The sequence below is a fragment of the Nematolebias whitei genome, chromosome 20, assembly GCF_014905685.2.
Source record: "Nematolebias whitei isolate Nwh7 chromosome 20, NemWhi1, whole genome shotgun sequence".
Lineage (NCBI taxonomy): Eukaryota > Metazoa > Chordata > Actinopteri > Cyprinodontiformes > Rivulidae > Nematolebias > Nematolebias whitei.
Genome location: NC_056517.1, coordinates 27,488,100 through 27,496,065, shown reverse-complemented (window position 1 = coordinate 27,496,065; position 7,966 = coordinate 27,488,100). Strand labels below are relative to the sequence as shown.

At 37.5% G+C, this 7,966-nt stretch overlaps 1 long non-coding RNA gene across 1 annotated transcript in view; it reads right to left on the bottom strand.

Annotated features, from left to right (window-relative positions):
- Positions 1 to 6,828: 6,828 nt before the first annotated feature.
- LOC119426357 overlaps positions 6,829 to 7,966 on the bottom strand; it is a 59,591-nt gene continuing 58,453 nt past the window's right edge. Inside the window, exon 3 of the long non-coding RNA XR_005187617.1 lies at positions 6,829 to 6,885. This is a non-coding gene — a long non-coding RNA (uncharacterized LOC119426357). The remainder of the gene's footprint in view (positions 6,886 to 7,966) is intronic.

The window sequence follows — 7,966 nt, the reverse complement described above, 5'->3', positions numbered from 1 at the left end:
TATGTATGTATGTATGTTTTATTTATTCATTTCATTTCATCCAAACAACAAATATAATACAATTTAAAGAAAAGAAAAAAGATATACAATCACAGAAATAAAATGAAAGGCAGCAGAAGAAGAATGAATTCTTATAAAATCTGCCCCTTGTCCCCAAAATATATTCCAAACAAAATTACTATACAAAAGCAAGATGAATTAATAAAAAAATAAAAAGATAAAAAATAATAAAAAACTTAGCTAAAATATAAGATCAACTGTAAACAATTTTTATGAACTCACATTATACTTAATATTTTTTTTATTATTAATTAATTTAATTATTGTGAGCACTGTACATTTTAGAGTGAGTTTTTAACAGGATTCCCATCTGATGAAAACTAGATATTTCATATTAGTTTTAAATAATTAATAAATGTTATAAAAACAAAAGTTTTTTACCCCTATACCTTATAAAATTTGGGAAAAGTTACTTTAAACAAATGTATTCAGTGAATAGATTGGGCACTTGAATAAACATAATTCACTATTCTGAAGGGAGGAGTTAAGTTTATGGACAAGCGTTGACCAGATATCCAATTAATTTTGTTGAGATATTCTGAGGCACTTTCATAAATTCTCAGCAATGTCAACAAAACACTGCAATTACTTCTGGTTTGTGTGATGCTTTTGCTTAATACATGATTAGCTACAAAAGTCATGCCAAACTGATGTCAACTTCTCGTGAATACAACATTTTTACCTTCTAACACATAGAGATTTTCTATGAAAACATTTTTACTCTATTATTAAATATTTAAACAGCTTTTCTTAACAGTCTAGTTTGATGCTAAAATAGTTTATTTCTGCTAAATGTGTTGGTTGCATTATGCGACTACATGCCTTCTCAGATGATTTGATGTTCCTGCTTTCTATGAGACAGCTCCTTTGTCTCAACCAAACTATAATTAGGCTGATTGTCAGGGCCCTTTCTAAGAAATGGTGTGACTGTGAGGAGTTTCGGCTCAGGAGCAACCCAACACATCCTAGAGACAAATGTCTCCAGTGATGAGGTCTATTTGAGCAAGGTAAACAAATTAACAAAGGCATTAAGTCTAGGAAAAGCATTGTGTTGTCACAAAGGCTCTCAGTGATTATGTGAGAAACTTCAGTAAGAACAAATAACAAAACTGCAGCAAGACACGAAAAGAAACCCGAGAAGAAAGTTAAAAAAAAAACATCAATATGGTTATTTTTGTCTTGAAAATATAGTACAATTAAACATATACTATAAAAATAAAATGTTCTTAAAGATTTCGGTGCCTAAAATATATTACTTCCATTTCTCATCAAAATTAATGTATTCATTCAGGAATCTGTTGATCTTTAAAGGAAAAACAGATTAAACTGAGCAGCTCTGACACTTGGTTTTGACTTGATAACAAAAGGCCATGACTCCAGTGAGATTACTTTTGTGTGGTTTAAGGTTGAATCCATCATGGGGATATAGCAGAAATCAAGAAGGATGACAGCTTGGATCTCTGCTTTTCATTTTAAAGGTTACATTTACGGTAAGATAAAAACAACAAAAGTTACTTTTATAAGCTGGTGAAGATTCTCAGTCATCCAGGATATGATAAATTCAAAAAGCGTTCAATACACAAACAACTGGACTTTATTTGTAACGGAAGACGTTTCACTCCTCATCTAAGGAGCTTTCTCAATTCAAAGAGCAGTGAGTGAGGAATTCAGGTTATAAGGCCGAGTGAGATAAGACACACACACACACACTGCCTTTTTTGGACTGTTTGATTCAGATGGAAAGAGAGGACAGCCTCAACATTGAAGTTTACAGAAAACCAACCCATACAGACCAGTATCTTCTGTTTGACTCTCACCATCCCCAGGAACACAAACTCTCTTTCATCAGAACTTTACAGCATCGGGCCGAACGCATCCCCACGAAGACAGAAGGGAAGGAAAAGGAACAGAAACACATCCAAGAAGCTCTCCAAACATGTGGATATCCTAACTGGGCTTTTGTAAAGTCAGCGAGGAAATCTACAAAACATCCTAATAAACAGAAAAAGGAGAACAACAGACGTAAAAACATTGTCATCCCTTATGTTGCTGGAGTATCAGAGAAATTCAGAAGGATTTTCAACAAACACAACATCCCAGTACATTTCAAACCCAGCAGGACTCTCAAACAGAGGCTGGTCCACCCTAAGGACAAAACACCCATACACAAACAGAGTGGTGTAGTGCATGTGGTCCAGTGCAGTGAGGACTGTCCAGACCTCTACATTGGAGAAACTAAACAACTTCTTCACAGATGCATGACTCACCACAGGAGAGCCACCTCCTCTGGACAAGATTCAGCTGTTCACCTCCACCCCACAGATAAGGGACACTCTTTTGAGGACCAAAATGTGCACATTTTGGACTGAGAATACAGATGGTTTGAGAGGGGGGTGAAGGAAGCAATTTATGTAAAAAGAGAAAAACCGTCTCTTAACAGAGGAGGAGGCCTCAGATTTCCACGTTCAAAAACATGTATAATGCAACTTTAAGACTGATTCCCAGCCAGTTTTCACACCTGATGTGAACAGAGGGGCCTCATCTGTGAATTAGAGGAACAAAGACCTTAAGAAACCCCTACTGTTAAGAACAAAGTCCATGCTCAATAATCCAGGTATGCGATCCAACATTTTTCAGTCAGGTCTGTTAAAGTGTTAAAGTGTGAATTGCCAATCTACATATGTGTGTGTGTCTTATCTCACTCAGCTTTATAAACTGAATCCCCCCACTCACTGCTCTTTGAATTGAGAAAGCTCCTTGGATGAGGAGTGAAACGTCTTCTGTTACAAATAAAGTCCAGTTGTTTTTGTATTGAACACTTTTTGAATTTACTTTTATAAGGCATAAATGTCACATCTTGGAGCAGTTGCTTAAAGTTTATTAGAGACTGTGTCTTTTACATGGACAATAAAGTAAAGTAAGACAGAAATCGTCAAAGGTGATCTTTAATTTTAAAAATATATGTTTGGTCAACTCAACAGCAAGCATCTGTTTAACGGATAATGAAAAATATTTGGTAGGCCTGTCACGACAAATATTAAGTATAACGGACCTCATTTTCATTTATCGGCTTTATCGTTTCTTCGTGTCTCTCTCTTTCTACTGAAGACACTGGATGACAAAAGGCTCAACTCTGGTGCTCTTAACCGACCCCTCTCTTTCACTTTAAAATCTATTTAACCATCCAAAATCACATTTTTTTGGATCGTTAAAAGCAGCTGTGCTGAGAAGCTAAGCTACGAGTTAAGCTAACAGGCTGACCTTGGGGGAAATAACTCCGTCTTGTGGAAGCTCCAAGAAAAAAAAGTTGTTTTTCTCTGCAAAAAGAAGCTGAGGACTTGTTTACGGATTTTTTTATTAAAAGCTTTGTGTGAAAAATGCTATGCTAAAGAACTCAAACCACAATGAGCGTCTGCCATTTTGAGAACTGAAAAAAAGGAAGGAGAGACGGCCCATGTCAAGTCAAGGGGCCTCCCTCCCATTTTTTTTCCAAAGAGACACGCTGCTCGCTCCCTCACTATCCATTCTTCAGTTCGAACTGCCATCCGGTGGTCTAAAAAAGGTACTACACTCCAAACAAATTAACAAACATTTCTTCTTAAATTTGACAATAATTTCTAATTATTGTCAAATTTAAAAAATAATGACTAATTATTGTCAAATTTCAAACAATATTATCGTTTATTGCAATAATTTCTGAGACAATTAATCGCCCAGAAATATTTGTTATCGTGATAGGCCTAATAATTGGGGCTGCCATTATATCAGAATATAATCCTCCTTGCCAGTTTTACAACACATTTTTATACATACAACATAAATGATTTTAATTGAGGTTATGATGAAACTTTAAGTAGCAAACAAGTAAATAAAATCTACACATCAGCAGTGTCCATCCTATGGAAACTTAGAGCTGTCACATGGTTTACTTGTTATAACAAGATGCAGTTCAACAATAATTTTACCTCATGTGACAGCTCTACGCTTCCGTACCACCCTGAGTTTCAAGCTGATTTTTCCTGGGTTAAATGTCCTTTTCTTAGTAGGTCACAACAAATTGGATAAAAAGCAACAAGAGAGAGATACACACACAAGAACTAACTGATTATAGATGTTGCCCAGAAGCCATTTTAGAGAATAATAATGCCATATGAATAAAAGGTCACTTAAAGCCTTTCAAACAAATCTATTTCCAACAACCTTGATATTGCCAAGTATGAGAAATGACAATTTTCTTGCTTGTTTCTCTTTTTTTTTCATGCTAACATTCAATACAGCCATCCATAAAAGCAGTCAAGGAAATTGGAAGGACAGCATCACCATAGAAACAAAATGGATTTTCTTTCGGAAAACAATATTTTTATCCCACTTAATGAGAACTCGTATGTACCAAAAGCTTCGGGATTGCATGCTTGAACAGCAACAAAAGACATTTCAAGTGTTTTGTATCTTCATGTATCCACATGGCAGGCAGGAAAACTGTGAAAAAGGATCAAACTACAGTCTTAACCATTCCAGCGAACATCAATTTTGATTAATTAGAAAATGTAGAAAATGCAAAAGAATAAATAGTTACCTTTGGTAAATTTAAATTAGGAAAGACTGAAAAAAAGCTGCTATGGTTTCTCATGATGAGTTATTTCATTGATATTCTGATGTGCAAAAATCTTGAGTACTGTAATCTGTTATTTCTTTATATTCAGACAGATTTACCGGTAGTTCCAATCATTTAAGGTGGTCTTAATAAATAGTTCTCCTGGCTTTCTGAAGATCTTTTAAATGTTTGCAAGCTTTTCCCAATTTTTAAATACAGAACCTGACCTTGTTATATATTTTTTTATTGTTAAGCCTCAAATTTGACCTACAAATCATTCAAGCATAAATGCTCCTAAACTCAAGGGATTACTCAGAGCTGTGTCCATACACAATATAGATAATTTAGAAAATAACTTGTTTTAAATGGGAGTTTTAGATACTTGATTACCAATAGACTGTCACAAAAACACAATTTGCTCCCCTTTTCTTTAGCCAAATTGATAAAATATGCACAAGATAACAGTTTGAGAGAGACAAAATAGTATTTCACTGCCAACATATTGCTTCGCAGAAAGTGATTAGGTGAAACTTTACATACAATACACTGTATGATCAGCTTAAGGATGACACATCTCTCAGTTTTTGTGTAAGATCATTTTTGGATTATTTTTTAAAAATAATTCTTAAACTTTCCGATTCTGACAAGGACCATTTCAGGTCAGCACAACAACACCAAGAACAAAAGTGGTTTAAAAGAGCGTATTGTTTTTAAATAATCTCTGTTGGAGGTCTGGGGCCTGGGCTGGGTCCAATCTGTCAAGACAGAAGTGTTAGTGAACTTGGCTTGGAAGAGGAAGAGCAGATGGGTACTGAGGTTTTCCTTAACCTTCTGTCTTGATGGTGTAGCAGGTGCTTTAGTCACACTGAAACTGGTGACGTCACTCCTGGAGAGTGGACTGCTGCAGCGGAGCAGATGCAAGATGTTGTGATCCATAATGGGGAAATCCGTATAAGTGGTCCGATAGTTGAAGGAGGGGTCAAGCATAGGGAAGCAGAGAGCAGAAGCCAGAGCCAATTCGTGATACAATGTCGTGGTCAATAAGGAGGCGCAGAGTCATAAACCGAGGTCAGATAAGAAGACAGAATTCAAAGGGGCAGGCGAGGCGAGAGGTCCAAGATCAGACAAGGTTTCGTGGCAAGGAGAGAGGTGAGACAAGACAAGATACGCTGGATTTCTACTACTGAAACAGATTTGAGGATCTGGCGCTGACTGAGGGAAAGAGGGGAATTTATGAAGGGCTGAGAACAGGTGACGAGCATGAGCTGATTGCAGAACGGGGCGTGGTGCAGAGTGGAAGTAATTGAGTGACAGGAGCTGGAAATGCTTGGCAGGGAAAACAAAAACATGAAACATAACAGACAGAGGCAGGAGAAGAGGCAAAACATGACAGATTATTTTATCTGTCATCATTTGTAGATAGCTGTATTCAGTCCTGGCATTTCTTTTGTCACTACTTGTGCAACTTTGCTCAGTTTTTAGCACACAGTGAACAACATGCTGTCATGGTCAAACACAAAAACTAAACAGAAAATGAATAAAAACGCAGCTAAACAGCATTATAAGATTCAGAAAACTTGGTGAACTATTGATCAAAACCACTTAAAAAATATCCTGATGCATGCTCAATAATCCAGGTAGAAAAATCTAAAAAGGTAAATCTGGTCCTCTGGACATTCAAAAAACAAAACAAAGCAAAACACACAAAAAAAATGTAGAAACGTTTTGTCTTTCATCCAAAAGACTTCCTCAGTCTGAGGTGCTGTATTCAGCTCAGTCTTATTAATAGCACCTTCTCAGAGTGGATCAACCAGTTTTGCTGCTGACAGCCAAACCAGTTGCTCACATGCTCAAGAAGGACTATCAGCCTAACAATGGATCATTAGCACACTGATGGCTGTTTACTATTCACAGGAGGCTGAGTGATACTAGCAATAACAGCATTGTAAGAGGGAGACAGTTGAACCCGGAGTCCTCCACCCCTGTTTAATGATGGACGATTTACTAATAACTCATAAACACCACTACAATTCCAATAACAACACATTTAGTGTAAAACAACACTCCAGTAGACAATTACATGCCAGGGAGACAGAAAACTGGGTGAAGAATTTATCTGACAGACAGCTCACCCAGCCGGAGACAGAGATTCTTGCCAGGGGACTGAACTTTGTGGTTGCACCAAGTAGAATTCCTCTGGTGGAGATGATCAAAGCCACAGAATCAACCATCTGCAACAACATAATTAAAGAGGGTGAAGCAGAACAACTCAGAATCAAAGTTTCAGCCTGCCTCAGCAATGCCAAACCACCACCTTCCAACATCAGTAGAGAGGAGAGGGATGCAATCACCACTCTTAGCAAGGACAAAAACATCATCATTCTCCCAGCAGACAAAGGAAGGTGCACAGTGATTTTGACCCAGAAAGACTATCATGAGAAAGTTATGACACTCCTTAGTGACTTAAACACTTATGAACCTCTGAAAAGAGATCCAGGAAGTGGTTACAAGAAGAAGTTGATAGATTGCCTGAAAATTTTGGAACAGGACAAAGCTATTGACCGTTTTCTGTACCACAGACTGTACCCAGGGGAGGCCACACCTAGTCTGTATGGTTTACCTAAAATCCACAAACAAGGTGTACCTTTAAGACCAATTGTTAGCATGATTAACTCTGCCACTTACAATGTTTCCAAGTATCTGGCATCTGTACTCATCCCTTTAGTTGGCAGCTCAGAACATCACATACAGAACACCATGGACTTTGTGGATAAGGTGAGGGATGTCACCATGGAGACTGATGAAACAATGGTCTCTTTTGATGTAACATCACTCTTTACGTGCATTCCTGTTGATGATGCAGTAGAGGTGGTCAGTTTAAGATTAAAATCAAACACCACTCTGAGCAGCAGGACCACATTTTCCACAGAACAACTGTGTCAACTCTTGAGAAACTGTGCCTGCAGTCAACCTACTTCACATATGGGGAGCAATATTATAGGCAGAAACATGGGTGTGCTATGGGGTCTCCAGTTTCTCCTATTGTTGCCAACCTGTACATGGAGGAGGTAGAAAAGAGAGCCTTGACGTCCATTTCAGGGACACCACCAAGTCATTGGTTCAGGTATGTTGATGACACCTGGGTTAAAATTAAATCCCAGGAAGTCCAACATTTTACTGACCACATCAACTCTGTGGATAAATATATCAAGTTCACACGAGAAGATGTAAAAAATGGCAGGTTGGCTTTCTTGGACTGTGAGGTCTCAGTCTCAGACAGAGGACATTTGCAAACTGAGGTGTACCGCAAAC